Consider the following 7,138-nt stretch of genomic DNA (forward strand, 5'->3'; position numbering starts at 1 on the left):
CAATTCTGTTACCTTTCCCGTCTTTCTCCTGACTGGGATTAGGAAAGAGGTCCTCTTCCACAAAATTTAGAAGTTCTGTACTGCCGAAAATAAGCTCCTATGAAAATAAGCTCCTATGAAAACTTCACAGGAATGGAGCTTCCCATTATCCAAGTGGTCACGTATCTGAACAGCACCAATATCCTCAACTCTTCCATAAAATCCAGGCTCAAAAGAGGCTAGAGGCTTGCAAAGTAAGTACACCTGCAGCCTCTAGACTGTTCACTGACACAGCCCCAAACAAACTTCTAGCAATCCAGATTTTATATCAATCTCTAATTAAAGATCATGGGGGAGGAGTAAAGCAGAGGAGGTGAAGGAGGGAAAGTAAAACTGTATCTTCATCTGCACTCACGATTCAGAAGCTCAAGAAGTTCTCTCTGATTCTGATGTCAACCTATGTAGTCAACCACTATCTTCTAGCAATTTAATATTTTTAAGTGAATGCTAGGCTTTGGCAAGATGCTAGTCTGGAGACCAAAGTCTTTCTGTGGCTAAAATTCAGCACAAGCTACAAGCTGTCTCCATCAACTCAACACTCTCTCATACCTTAAAGTAAAGGAACTTCAGATGTGCAAGTTTAGTTCATGTTTTCTGCTAAAGGTACAGGTGACATAATTTACCACTTAACAGAAGGGATTCAGATTTTATCACCATAACTTGGTCCTCAATAAAGGAGGACTACGTTACCACAATTTAGCTTCCATTTACTGAAAGAGAAAAGTCTGCACAAAAGGTAGTTACCACAGAGCTACTGACACACAGTAAAGCAGCTGTGTCTGTATACCCATAATTTAAGACTACCAGATGAAGTACAAATTAGTACAGTGCATGGAGTGTGGTGTAGACACTTGTTCACTAGGCCACAGACCAGTGGGTCTCAACTTAAAAAAAAAAAAAACAAAAAAAAAGAGAGGGGGAGAGAGAGAGAGAGAGAGAGGGGGGAGGGGGAGGGGGAGAGAGAGTGTCAGGGCACCCCTAACCACTTTTTTAATTTATTTTTTTTTAAACATGGTTGCAAAGCAACATTGATACTGCCTCATGTGCTTCACAATCAGGTCCTATTGCCTTCAAATAAAATTGCCCTGGGTCTGCTGCACAGCCATCCCAGGAACAGCTGTGTCCTGAGAACACACCAGTGGCAGCAGACAGGTAAAACTGCCCAACGTGCACTCCTGTTACATTAGGACCATGGTTGGCCTTAAACCAGGCAGGAGCTGCCTTGTGTTGTGTAGCTTTTCCAGATTTGGCCCCTCCTATGCTCCTCCCAGAAACAGATAAGCATGGGTGCAATTGTCCCACGTGCTACCATGGCACTAAATAAAATAACTCCTGCCAAAGGCTGTTCAAGTTTCAAGTTTTCAGATTCAAATCCTGGTGACTTTCAATCTGCATGAAGTCACACAGCCCATATTTTTTTAAGCTGACACCCTGTACCCGACCCCCACCCCCACCTTTTAAGAGGATCTGAATCTTGATTTCTCAATTTCTGCCTCTTCCTGCTGTTAAACAAGTCTCTTGATCTGGGAACAGTCCAGCACTGTATCCCATATATCCTGCCTTCCTTCTAGCTCACTAGTGCAATCCTACTCTCTTTACAGCATGAAGCTCCTCCTTCCACTATTTTATTTACTTTACTCCATGCATGAAATTGATGTTTTGTGCTTGTTTAAATCCTTCCTTCCACCCCATCAACCCCAGAATAATTTATCAACCCCTGTGGAATTGTTACAGGCACAGCAGCAGAGAGAGAACCCTCCTCTACTTTACTACAAGACCACCAAAAGGATGGCGAAAAGAGAAAGCGGGATTCTTGTGTCAAGTCTGAAGAAACAGAGCCTCTTATCCAGGCTGTTTAAAGAAAGCCTTCTAAAACAAGCCTTGGTTTAATTGAAAATTTTACTTTTTTTTGGCACCTATCACCTTTACTTATAAAGCCAGAAGTTTTTACTGTAGAGCAACACAGTAAAACCAAACTATAGAAGAGTAAGTTTCATATTTTTTGGCTTTTATCCACAATCAAGCTGGTCAGCTATGCTCTTAAGCACACAATCTGCTAGTGGTGATGATGCAAACAACAGAAAGAACTCGGCTTGTTTTTCAGATACCAAGTTTAATTTAGAGCACTTATAGGAAAACACCTTGACAGAACTGCAGACATGAAACCTGCTGCCCATGATGCACTTAGCACGATTTAATTAGCAAGGTCACTTTTCTGATCATAACTATGACAAAACAATAGTGAAAGGGTGTCTCAACTGTGGGATGTATATAATGGGGATCAACTGTACCAAGCTGTAGCAAACTGTACTTTGATGGCACATACTGCTGGTGACAGACAAATCCTATGGCTGTAACAATCCTCTTGCATAACTACCCTTGAATCTCCACTGAATGTATTCAATTAATTGACCTGTGAAATATACTTCTATAGCAATTTTCCATTCTGGTGACTAAAATTAATCTCACTAATATGAATTAATTAATTACTGACAACTCTCCGAAAAAAGGACCATTTCTCCCCCTTTACAGATGTGGAATCAGATACAGACTTCTCAAAGTCACTTGATATATGGTAACGACATACTATATTCTGCAAGAGGCAAATCTGTTCTGAACATTAGCCATTTACAAACCAAAGTAGCAAGAAATACAGTTTAATTTGCTTACAGGGAAGCAAAATATTCCATGCTTGGGTGCACACATACAGAAAAGAAGAAAACAATACTGCATGTAAAGCCTAACTTGTTTGCTAACGTGAATATGGGGGGAAATTAAATAAACTATTCTTAAATATTAGGCTATAGAACAAATACCCTAATACTACAGCATAAAAAATAGCTTAAAACTTACCCCGCTACATATTATTTCATTTATGTTAAACGCAAATCTTTTTACGATGCACAGTTGCATAAGACAGACTGTATTTTGCAAACTGAACACATTTGCAGTTTAAGGTATTTGGTTGCATTAAAATGTTCAAACTACTCAAAAAGAAGTCTGCTAAATAAAATTTAGCTGGAATACATTGAAATATGAAAAATGATACAAAGCTCAAAGAGACATTTCTGTCATAACTAATCTTCAGTTGCCTACATTATGCAATTTCAAATCTCTATTTGTCATGGATGCATGCTGCAAGAGGGATTTGCATGTATATAGCTACCTGTTTATTTGTAATAAACATCTCTCATGATAACCGTGCACTCTAACAATTTAAAGGATTTTTCACATGCGAATTGAAACCATCTAACAATTTGCTAATAATGTCCATATTAACTTTTACAGCTTTCCAGTTTTAAAAAACAGTCTCCTTTTCAAGACTGTTTCTCACTCACTATCTCAGTTGAAAGACTCACAAAGGGGACTGAGAGCTGTCTCAGACCTTAACTAAAGGGACAACAATATTGAATCTTCAATAGAAAAGGCTTTTCTTCCAACTGTTTCATAAGCAATAATCAAACCAAACAAAAAAAAGTTTAAAATTGAAAAGTAAATGCTTCTTAGGCTGGTTTTACTATTTTGTGCATTTGTGCTATCATAAAGCCAATCACCACCAGGGCTGGTCTTCTGAAGAACAGAATACTGGGCATTAAACCCAAACTTTTAATGCAAAACATTCACTCATTTCCCCCAACCTCTTGTGAAGCTCAAACCAGAAAAAGGAGGGCGACAAACCTAATTTCTCCTTAATTCTGAACAATTAATCTTTCAAAGGTTAAACAAAAAGTTAATCCCACCCAATCTAGTTTTATTTTATACATTGATGACGCCAATCCTTCATTCCATGACTGGATGCAGGTTTTGTAAAGTAGGGTATGGGAACAGCAACTGGTGCTTCAGAGATGGGTGCACCCCTCACCCCCTTTCCCACCTCCTACCAGGATGGCCAGACCACACTGCAGGAGTAGCAGCCAGGGCCTTTTTAAAGTTCCGAAATTGGGAACTCTTGCAGAATTCCCCTGCTCCCCAGCCCCAGCCCCATGCTCAACAGAACCTCCCCTCTTTCCATTCCCTCCGCTCCCACCCACTGTTGTCACTGTCCTTGCTGTATCTGCCTGCTCCAGGGGCCAAGGAAACTTGAGAGCCACTCCTGGCCTGCCCCAGCTCCCCCACCTGCAGGGCAGTGAGGGACAGCAGCTGCAGCACCTAAGACAAGAGGGACGGATGGGGACATACTGCTAACTATGGAAGGGAATTCTTACCTGATTTGGGGAGCGTAAAAAGAGGAGTTCAAATTCAGCATGGCTGTGTAACAGGGCAATCTGTCTCCTTATGACGGGGCAGCCAGCCCTGTTGAGTAGCTGCAGCTATAGGGGAGCTGCTAATAACGGAGTGACTCACTAGGAGCTTAAAACCCCAGACAGGAGAGGAGAAAGGGAACCGCGGGGGTGCAGTTTGGAAGGAAGGAGCCAGCTGTGAATAACAACTTGCTACAGTGTGGAGCCATGCTGCTGTGCCCCGACCCAGAGCCAAAGGAGCTTCCCTCCAAACGTTTGCAACAGGGCATCAGGGTTTGTTTGTTTGTCTGTCTATTTGTCTGCAGTTTAAAGATAGTGTTTGATTTGGGAGGAGTGGCTGAGGAGCTCCTCAGGGAGCAAACCTGCCTGCCAAAGCCAGCAGGCTAAGCAATCTGCTTACAAGCTGTAATTAGCAAATTTATTATTTACAGAGCACAAATCATCTGCTTCATGAAGGGTGAATGTCTATGCTGATGTCACACTTTTCAACTCAAAAGGCAAGCACCAGACAATTACAATACTATAGCATGAGCCATGAATCCAGTTTTTCAATGGCAGGTTAAATAAAAGCATCCCTTCTGCTCTGGCCCTTGACAAAAATCAGGATTGAAATATTTCTGGAAGTGTTTTCATCAAACTAGCAACAATGCACCAAATGTATTCAAATGTTATAATACTGTATATTTAAAAGTGTTAGTCATAAACATGACAAAAAAGCTGACAAAAAACCCAAAACAAAACCCTTTAAGCAATTCATACGGTAGAAAACTCTGAAAAGAAACATGAGGAGTCAGAAACTTTTACCCAGTTTGTATTTGTGTATAAGAACTCAATATAGCTTTATCCTTCAATTAAGTCATAATCCTGTAGCTGAAAGCTCAGTGCGTTTTCACAGGAGATGATCTGTACATTACGTTGCTAATTTAGTATTCTGACTGTACTGCAGGGTCAGGTGACAGGATGTAGTACAAGATTTGAAAATAAGTAGCTTAAAAACTTGCAAAAGTAACTGAGGAAAACAAGAAAGGAAAATAAAAAGTTTCTTGCTACAGGTGGGATTGTGGTTATTTGAGCTTCTGTTGTACAATAAGAACATATATATTGTCTACATAGAAATCACAGAAAATTAGGTTTAGAAAGGACCACAGGAGATCATCTAGTCCAGTGGTTTTTAACCTCCTTTTATTTGTGGACCCCTACAAAATTTTGAAGGGCGGTGCAGACCCCTTCGAATTCTAAGTGTGGGCATTCACACACTTTTGATTAATCACGGTCATCTTTTACACACCCCTTAGACAGTCTGCAGACCACAGGTTGAAAACCACTGATCTAGTCAAACCGCCTGCTCAAAGTAGAGCCATCCCCACCACATCATCCCAACCAAGACTGTCTAGCTAGCTCTTAAAAGCCTACAAGGACAGAGATTCTACCACCTCTCGGCGTAACCTGTTCCAGTACTTTACTATCATCCTCATGAGAAAGTTTTTCCTACTATCCAACCTAAACTTCCCTCGCTGCGACTCAAGACCATTGCTCCTTATTTTGTTATCCGCCATCACTAAGAACAGCCCAGCTCCATCCTCTTTGAAACTGTTCTTCAGATAGCTGAAGGCTGCTATCAAACCTGCCCCTCAGTCTTGTCTTCTACAGACTAAGTCCAGTTCCCTCAGCCTCTCCTCCAAAGCCATGTGCCCCAGCCTCCTCACCATTTCTGTTGCCCTCCACTGAACTGTCTCCAATTTGTCTACATTCTTTCTGTAACAGGAGGCCCAAAACTGGACACAATACTCCAGATGTGGCTTCACCAGTGCCAAATATAGGGGAATAATCATTTCGCTTGCTCTGCTGGCAATACTTCTACTAATGCAGCCCAGTACGATGTTAGCATTCTTTGCAACAAGAGCACATGTGGTATTAATTTAGTTCCATCACCACTGGATCAGAACACCTCACAGACTATAACACGTTTATCCTCACAGCACCTGGAGAGGTACAGAAGAACTATTATTCCATTACCCCTCCCCAGATGGAAGTAGGGCACAGAGAAACTAAGGGCTAAATCCACAAAGCATCATACCTCTTAACTTTTGGGCACCTGGCTCCCAGAGTGGAACTTAAGAGTTAGGAGCTTAAACCCCTATGCAATACATGGGAAGAAAAAGGAACAGCTGAATGAGTCACAACTTATCCAGCGGGACAGTGGTTAAAACAAGAGTGGCCAAGGGGAGCACATTACTTCCTCCAATTGTTTTCAAAGAAAAGAGTGGCCTTTCCCTCACACCCACCTTCCCTGGTCTAATTTTGAAGGGAACAATTTAGACACCTTACTCCAAGCGAAAGTTTCAGACTGCAAATCCGATCCTGACACAGGTGTCTTCCTGCAGCACAGAAAAGGGATTTGAGATATACCATCCTTTTCAGTGCTTAGGTGGCTCGGTGCACAGCGTGCTAGCTGTTGTGACTCTCATTCAGTGGGTGGCTGGTGGCAGACTGGGTAAGAGACAAGCAGCACAACAGCAGATCAGGTGGGGAGCACAGATCTGGGAGCAGAAAGCAGAACAGGCATGGGAAGGAGAAATGGATTAGACGGGAAACTTGAAGGTGCAGAGTTAATTTATGGACCTGCCAAAAAAGGATCAATCCCCAACACACAAACTGAGGAGTTTTTCCAGGATCAGAAGAAACAGTGCAAGTTCCTAGTGTAAAAACAACAAAGCCCGCTTCTCCCAACATACCAGGAAAGCGCCCTACCCAGGGGGCTAGGGGCTGTTCTTGTGTGAGGACACCTTCTGTTCCCAATGAGGCAGAGTGCCAGACAGGACCTTGTAACTAGCCCAGAGATTAGGATCCTCAGGGGG

General features: G+C 42.1%; 1 protein-coding gene across 2 annotated transcripts in view; it reads right to left on the reverse strand.

Moving 5' to 3' along the window:
• The window catches only part of TCEA1 (transcription elongation factor A1), a 40,518-nt gene that overhangs the window by 32,781 nt on the left and 599 nt on the right, over nucleotides 1-7,138 (reverse strand). The window lies entirely within an intron of this gene.

This window comes from Alligator sinensis, unplaced genomic scaffold, assembly GCF_000455745.1.
Source record: "Alligator sinensis unplaced genomic scaffold, ASM45574v1 scaffold612_2, whole genome shotgun sequence".
Lineage (NCBI taxonomy): Eukaryota > Metazoa > Chordata > Crocodylia > Alligatoridae > Alligator > Alligator sinensis.